A 9,165-nucleotide genomic window follows, 5' to 3' on the forward strand; every position below is an offset into this window, starting at 1 on the left:
GGCTGCTGATAATCACAGGCATCTTTCTCGTTAATACTAACCCTTCGGATGACTAATTCACTTTAGAGTAAATAATGTAATACAAATCTATACAAAGCTGGCATTACAATCAAACCAGAAAAAAAGTAGTTAAAATGCTTCCTGTGTTAAGTGACTCAAACCGCCATTAAATGTTATTCCATGATTTTGTTTTACCTACTACAAATTAATAACCCTCATACATTAATATCCTTCCAAAATATAATTACTTTTGATTGTCAAATTTGAATTTTTAAACAATACATATAAAAGTATCATTAAAAAACACACAATAACCTCATGATTCAATCTCATCTTCAAATTCACCCTTCTCCAATTTAAATATAAACACTATTTAGTATTTGTCAACTGTCATGTGACCCATGTTCAATATGGTCCACATTGAACACCTATACAATGACTACTCCAGCCCTTTCGATTGCCGCTTTTTATCCAAAAGGATCCCTAAACGCACCTGCTTCAAAATACACTAAATAAAGCGGCTTCTCCACGCTGGATCAGAGTCTGGTGTCAGTATCAAGACAACATACTTCCTCTGGTCATAATGAAAGAAAGATTCCCAAATGAAAACTAACTGTCATTCTATGTCGCAACGAGACCTCTCCTCAATGATACCTGTTTTTGGTTGTAACCTTGCTATCTATTTGCCTGTGAGCCCGGTCATCTACTGTGTGCATCGTAACAAGTCAAACTGAACCCTTAGGCTTAGACACTTGATGATGCTGAGTGCCACTCGCTCCCCAAGAGTAAGCGATATTGATTTACGGATTGGACTCTTGTTTCCAATCCGAGGGTGATGTTCTATCCGTAGTTTTCAATCAGCGATCTATTCGCCAGGAGATATGTTTTTATGTGGGAGCCTTTTTGGAGGGAGTCACGTTGTGTTTAGTAGACTGCCTCCAGACTTAAGACTCGGTCGGTACATCGTTACATCTACCGATACAAGATTGTATTCTAGCTCTCGAGGATGTAAAGTGAGGTAGTCGGACTCCAATGATCATTTCAGTTAGGAATCGGATTCTGATATTTGAAACTCCACTTACTTATTCGCTTCGATCCGCATAAACGTATATGAGAAAGGTCCGTGTCGACACGACATGGCTGAACCAACAATACTAAATTTATGTTTATTACTCTGTGTGAAACATTGTGCAACATTATGAAGTTTTGATACGACTGTGGAATATATCAAGCAATGCTGTGTCTGAATGTAGCATTAGATATTCCAGTCAGGTTTCAGCATAATCAAAGGGTTTGGAATTGGTGTTTTTTTACATGCGTTTCCAAACGTAATCACTTCACAATTCCTAAACAGGACATCAATCAATCTCCATTTAAATTCACCACGGATGTCTTCATTCCAAATTTAAATGATTGAGTTAATCAATCTTGTTAAGCCACTTGTATTATAGATTATCTGTTGGGTTTCATTTTAACCCTAACAGGTCGGGCTTTAATTCAAACTGAGATTACCGCGCGCACTGGACCCGGTGCCCTTGACATTCACGGCAGGTTTTCGAAAAACTTTCCTAAAAGTAAAAATTCCTTTAACCCAAATCTACTTTGCAAACGCCCCCCCCCCAAAAAAAAAAGAGAAAAAAAGTAATAATAAAATAAAATAAAAATAAAATAATAATAATAATTAATTAAAGACCATCACGTAGTTTCAGCAGAGGGTGATAGGGGTAAATGTGTGTAAAATTAATTGGCAATTTTGTTTCCTCCATATTTCCGTAACTTTAGGCCCACCACTTTTGTTTTAAATGCAGACAAGTATTCAGTCATGACACAAGAAGTATAATATGGAGGAAATTTTCTAAGGTCACCGTGTGGCTCTTTATCTCAAAATATAACGAACAAACAAAAATGCAACGGCTTTTTAAAAATTCTTATAATGAACTACTGATTGTCACGCAGTATTAATATTTTCACTTTATCGGGGACAAAATAAAAATAACAAACAGTGTGCATTTTAAGTGTAAATAAATATACACAAAGTTCGCTTACCGAGGAAAATACAACCATGGAGGTAGGATTCTGCCTTGGTAATCGTAGATCTTTCTAACTTTATTATTAATATTTAGTTTCATTATTAAAAAGTTATGAACAAAACTGTAGGGAGATTACGAGGAGGAGTTCAGAGCATGATATTGAATCACGTGAATCTCTATAGAGAGAGGCCTCAAGCATATAGGTCAACCTTTGTCTATCTTCACCTTTCACATTATTCATATGCAGACGATCGCAAGTGCAGCCAAACGTCACCTCGGACCAAACAAAACACAGATATAGAAAGCTTACGTCACTGCATCTAATGAAATGATTGTATCCATGAAATCACTAGTGCTGAAAAGCAAGTACCTGTCAATGGGTGCATTCGTTTAGCCATAGAGGAAGGGTTTAGCTTCCCTGGGTGGACCCCGGAGTGTGGCGGGTTTTTAACACGTAGGTAATTATCTTCTCACGTTCGTCCTAAAAAAAAAAACGCCACACACCGGGGTCGACCCAGGGAAGCTAAACGAACGCACCCTTTATTTATCCTTACAGGGGCCCAGTCTTATTCCCATAGCCTTTGACTGATATGCATGTAAACGATATTTTCACCTTAGGGGGCGCTCTGACTACACAATGATGATTAATGAAGATAACGTTTGTCTCCGCAATGAACCAGACACGCAGTATCGACGGTTGTGTTCTGCTGGAAATCACTCAATTACATTAGTCATGAACCGTAGAACTGTCTATTATTTTATTTTCTTCAGACAGGTTTTTATATTTGATATATTAACAATATCAACTGAATTATCTTTTTGTTTATTTATTTGTTTATTTTTATTTAATTTGTATTTACTATGAAACGGCTTTGGGGTTTAACAGGGTGCTGTGACGCAATCAACCGAGCAACCTATATGCTTTGTCGGGGTGCCAGACAGAATCAAATCAATCTGTAACTGCCAAAACCTGAGATCACCTTGAGGGGTTGCGATTATTTCAAATATCAAGTAGGTTAAATAAGCTTAAGTTTAATTTTTAGTTGAACAAGGACAAATAGCTGGATTTGAACCTGCGACCTCCGGATTAGGTGATCCCTTTCCTGCCGCTTTCCATACAAGTTGTATGGACTCATCACATTTATCATGTAGTTTGAATTTTGAATTATTGTTCATGTGGGTTCGCTTACTGAACCCGTTTCGTCATTGGTGTGTCAACTTGCAAACCACGTTTAAGGGCTTTAACATCTCGTTTTCGTTTAGCTTTTCTTTCTTTTTTCTTCACTGAGAGTCCCAAATTCAATGTCAATCAGTTTCCCATTCTGTTGACCCATCAAACACGCACATTGTTAAACCATCAACCCAATTCAATAATACAGTAATATTTAATGTTGACGAGGTGCTGAATAACACTGCATGGGTCATCTTGGGTTCAAGTTTGACACGAAGATGCATCGAGGAGATATTTCCTTGAGCGTTGGTGTGGTGGTTTTGCTATTAACCTCGATAACTTAATAGAATAGCTGAACAGATTTACTTTCCCCCTAAGCTTTAGCCTTGGTGAGTTCCACAGTGATCCTTTACATCTAGATGTACTTTCTGTGTTACTGTTTGTTGTAGATACCAACCAAGACCTGGGTTCATCTTCCATTTTCTTACGTGAGAGCTTTTGATAAATTATTATGCAAACTTGTGAGAAACGGCTCCCTCTGAAGTAACGTAGTTTATGTCTCGAAATCAAGCACACAACCTGTGCGACATGGGTGTTCTTCTTCTATTCGCAACTTCGACGACCAATTGAGTTCAAATATGCACAGGTTTGTTATATTATACATATGTTGAGATACACCAAGTGATAAGTCTGGTCTTTGACAATACAACAATTTTCCAGTACCTTTAAGCCTTCAAAGCCAATTATTCTTCAACGTTGCCGCAGCAGCCAACGACAATAGCCGTAGCCGAGATTGCTTTATTTTGCAAAGTTTGCACAGAAACACTCGAAACTTATCGTTGACTGATGTCCTGATTCTGTCAATCAATTACTTTTGCGTTCTCAACTAAGTTCTCAGTCAATTTCTTAAGTTGGTTTCTTCAAGTGTTTACGTCGCACCCGACGCTTCTATCCAACTACATGTTTCTAGAAGGGACTCAGTGTGCTGCAACAAAAGGGTTGGACTGTTTCTGTCCGCGAGGATAAAGAAAGGTGTCGTTATTTTAAAGACAGTGGACACTATTGGTAATTGTCAAAGACTATAGTCTTCACAGTTGGTGTATCTCAACATATGCATGAGATAACAAACCTGTGGAAATTTGAGCTTAATCCGTCGTCAATGAGTTGCGAGATAATGATGAAAGAAAAACACCCTTGTCATACAAAGTTGTGTGCTTTCTGATGCTTGATTTCGAGACCTCAAATTCAAAACTTGAGGTCTCGAAATCAAATTCGTGGAAAATTACTTCTTTCTCGAAAACTACGTCACTCCAGAAGGAGCTGTTTCTCTCAATGTTGTATACTATCAAATCAACCTCTCCCCATAACTCGTAATCAAGAAAGTTTTTTAGGATAATTATTTTGAGTACCAATAATTACCAATAGTGTCCTTTTTTTTACAAAGATTTCATTTGATCTATTGATTTCATTGTTTTTTATTGGTCCGAGATTTGTCAGCTGCATGTTAGGCGGACGTCTGCATGCAGCGTGCTCAATGTTTGTACAATATATGCAAGTCATGTTGTTTTATACACAAGTTCGAAGGATTTGACTGCGAATCTCCTTTTGAAATAAATGCAAGGTCAAAGGTGACATTTGGACGGGAATTGATGTAGGATTGAGGATAATATCGTACATAAAAATTGACGAAACTCGAACACTGATGTTCCAGCTACGAAAGTATTAGCCTGAACACCGTTAAAGGCAGTGGACACTATTGGTAATTACTCAAAATTATTGGCATAAACCTTTCTTGGTGACGAGTAATGGGGATAGGTTGATGGTATAAAACATTGTGAGAAACGGCTCCCTCTGAAGTGCCATAGTTTTCGAGAAAGAAGTAATTTTCCACGAATTTGATTTCAAGACCTCAGATTTAGACTTTGAGGTCTCGTAATCAACCATCTAAACGCACACAACTTCGTGTGACAAGGGTTATTTTTCTTTTATTATTATCTCGCAACTTTGATGACCGATTGAGCTCAAATTTTCACAGGTTTGTTATTTTATGCATATGTTGAGATACACCAACTGTCAAGGCTAGTCTTTGACAATAACCAATAGTGTCCACTGCCTTTAAAGCGCTTTATAAATGCGATTAAGTTATGTTAAGTTATCAGTAAAAACCGGTTGACCGAGTAAAGCGAGATTTGAGGTACAGCAAGCACTTGAGGGCGCTCGACATACCGCACCGCAACCTTTTTTTGCCTTGCGTTATTGGGTAAAAGGGAATCTATTGGAGTAGCCATAGTGATCGTGTCCAAAGATTATATAGCGCCGCAAGGTGCAAGATGCGGAACTCGGGCTGGAATGTGAAATCCAACTGGACGCCATTTCGGCAAGTAACTATTTTGATACAACAATAGACCTTTGCAGATCAGTGTAGACAATGACCATTCCTATCGATGGGAAACAAAACATTCACTTGCTGAAATGGCGCCCATGCGTGTTTCACGTTCCAACAATAGATAAAGCTTCAGTTCGGCATCTTGCGCCTTGCGGCGCTCTAAAATCTTTGATCGTGTCCTATAGTAAGGAGTGAATCCATTTATATTCCCCGTCTAAGTTGGATAATATGAACCATGAGGGAGTTGTTTTAGCTCCCATTGCAACCATAAGACGCAAAATGGATGCTTCAACGTGTACATAAACACCGGACACTTTATTATTGAGTCCAATTAGTGGGAGCCACCAACACTCGCCAAACACGGCTCTCTCCTCCATGCGGCACGCAGGTCCAGTTACCTTAACACTATATCACTTCGTTAAGGTGCCGATTAGTCCCTGTTTTGACTTCACAAAGTCGGCACCATCCCCAAAGAGGATGTTATATGTCGTGAACAAAACAAAAACACTTAAGAAGCCTAAAATTAAAAAATTGTAGCCTTTGAGAAATACAAACATTTAAAGTAATTGTAATGTTTTGCGTCGTAGGTTCCAATACAGTTTGAAACAGCAAATTCAAACGTGACTGATGTTGGCTGAATACAATCAGAAATAATTAAGGTCAAGGGTCACCGTGACCTTGTTGTACCAGTGTATTTAACAATAAATATACGTAATTTTACAATTCTTGATAAGAATGCTGTACACAAAGAAAACAAATCCGCATGATCAAATTAATAAGGTATCCGCAAAAAGGTCGTTTATGAATCCTTTGTATTCATATCTTATACCGAATCGGCAAAACATTTTAACAAGAGCTATAATAAAATAGACAACATCGGATGTTGTCTATTTTAAATTATAGTTCTTATTAAAATGTTTTGTCGACGCGAAAGCCATTGTGTGTGCTTTGCATACTGATAGCACGAGTACTGCGTTAATACCGATGCGAGTGTGGTCAACCGATATGTGTTTGCAAAATTCTCCATGACGTGCGTTTTCTAGTCAATAATTGTACTTTACTCGCTAAGAATAAGGAAAATGGAACAAATAGACTATATTGTTTTGAGTCTCGCGATAATTTCTGTTCAACGGTTCACTAAATGCCAAGAGATATCGGCAATTTGCAACACTAAAGACATTACGCATAAAATAACAAACATGTGAAAGTTTGGGCTCAATTGGTCATCTAAATTTGCATGAGAATAATGAAAGACAAAACACCCTTGTTGCACAACTTTGTATGCTTTCAGATGCATAATAAACGGCTTCAGCTGAAGTCTTTTATTATATTTGAGTGAAAAGTTAACGTTTTTTCAAAAACAGCTCTCCATTGCTCGTTACCAAGTAAGTTTTATGCTAACAATTATGTTGAGTAATTGCCAAGAGTGTCCATTGCCTTTAAACGACAGTTTCGTTTTAAAAGCTTGAAACAACCTTGCGCTTTATCTCATTAAAAAAACTCGTACAAAATGCGGGTTTGTCAAAAATGAATCCCGAAACTTTAAATCGTGATGAATACAAGTAAATAGCAATCATGAAGAATAGTCTCTTTCAACACGTCTTAATGGAATCCAAGAAGAGGAGACTATATAGTCAGTCGTGCCTTGGTAATGATACGGTGCAGACGAGCATGTAATATACTAACGGGACAGAACCTTTTACGGTGAAATCAATAAAGCACCGTAGGGTTACCCGACAGTCCGGATGCAGCTGGGGGGGGGGGGGTACTGAAGTCACATGGTATACATGCACACTGTTCTCAGCAATTCATGCACATATCCTGCATTGGTCACTGTAAAAAAAATTTTTAGATATCTGCTAACATGTCAAGATGATAAATTTGATTCAAAAGTGTTGTTTTTTGTTAACCAGAGGTAAAAACAATTTAAACAACTGTAGGTTATTTCTATGATTTACAACATCACGATAGCTAAAATTTGATTGGAAACTGTATTGATTTGGTGGGAAAGAATTTGATTTTTCAAGTAAACACTTTGGATTTTCTTGACCTTGCTCTATGATTGTACCAACGGATACACGAATTGTCTAGCGGTATCTGCCCATTCGCTCACTTTCCATGAGATGAGATGCTGTAGTCTAACAGGATTTTGTTTAGATAATAAAACAAAGAATATAAGAAATCAACAAATTAAATATATAATGTTGCTAGTGGGGTTAAGTAGTAGTAACGAAATTAATCCTTAAAAAGGCATCTGCATTACGAAATCACTGTCGAGGTGGTATTTAATGTGTGTTTTTTCTATCTAAATCGATTGGAAAAGGGAATCCTTCATAAAATACAAAAGGACATTTTTTTCAAGATTGCAGTTCTAAAAACTAAAAACGGTGGTGACCCAGTGTCGTGGGTTGGCCGGGTGCATTTTGTTCCCGTGTGACACGGGAATTACTGAGTAATGTATTAACAATGTCTATATTCATCGATCTAAGAGTACAACGCACAAATAAATACTGTAAGTTTCAAAGACAGCAGCGAAAACACCAAAATATTGCTCACACAGCCTGCGTGTTATCGCGCACTGTTTTATGCGATCTTTTTTACTATCTGATAGTTAAAACTATAAAATACATTTGCAGGTAAGGCTTTAAACGAATACTTATATTATTACTGTTGTAAAGGGCATCAAGCAATCTAACGACTCAGTTTACAAGGTTACATGGAGAGGCAAGTGCCGAGAGTTGTGTAGGGAACGTTACGGTGGTTGAATGGGTCCCGCGCGCGTCGGATCAAGTGCCTCTCGGTTAACGTTAACGTGCATATTATACACCTACAATCCAGGCCAAAATGCTTGGGCCACCCATTCTTAACGTTACATAAGAACATTTTCTGTATACTTCCCACTGACAATAATCATTCCCTCCCCGTCCCCCGTCACCCATCCCCGTCCCCCCCCCCCCCGCTCAATGTTGACTGCAACGTAGCCTTTAGTCAAGGCGCACGCGGCACACCGAATGGCACGCACAACCCCCAAAAAATGTAACGCACGAAAAAAGACTATCACCGCGAGCGGCGAAGCCGCGAAGCGCCTTTACCAACTCGTTTTGGGGGCCTCATTTGCCAACGATTTTGGTGGGAGAAAATGTAATGCATAATGAATTAGCGTGGTGAGTTGCTGGCCAATAAGAAGCCACAATTACTTGCATGACGTCAAGCAAGTTCGTTCGATGCAAATTCGATGCAAATTCGTTACATTTTCTCCCACCAAAATCGTTGGCAAATGTAAAGAAAAACATAAGGCCCCCAAAACGAGTTGGTAAAGGCGCTCTTCGCGGCTTCGCCGCTCGCGGTGATAGTCTTTTTTCGTGCGTTCCATTTTTGGGGCTGTGCGTGCTATCCGGTGTGCCGCGTGCGCCTTGACTAAAGGCTAACTGGAACGCAGATGACCGGCAATATTGGGACCAACATTAAAGGGGGCAGTGGGCCCAACGAGATATGGCCGGGATTGTAGGCCCTTTGCTGTTTGTCATTCAGTGGCAGTGAATTACATGCTAGAATCAGAATTGAACTTCAACTACACC

Source organism: Asterias rubens, chromosome 4 (assembly GCF_902459465.1).
Source record: "Asterias rubens chromosome 4, eAstRub1.3, whole genome shotgun sequence".
Classification (NCBI taxonomy): Eukaryota; Metazoa; Echinodermata; class Asteroidea; order Forcipulatida; family Asteriidae; genus Asterias; species Asterias rubens.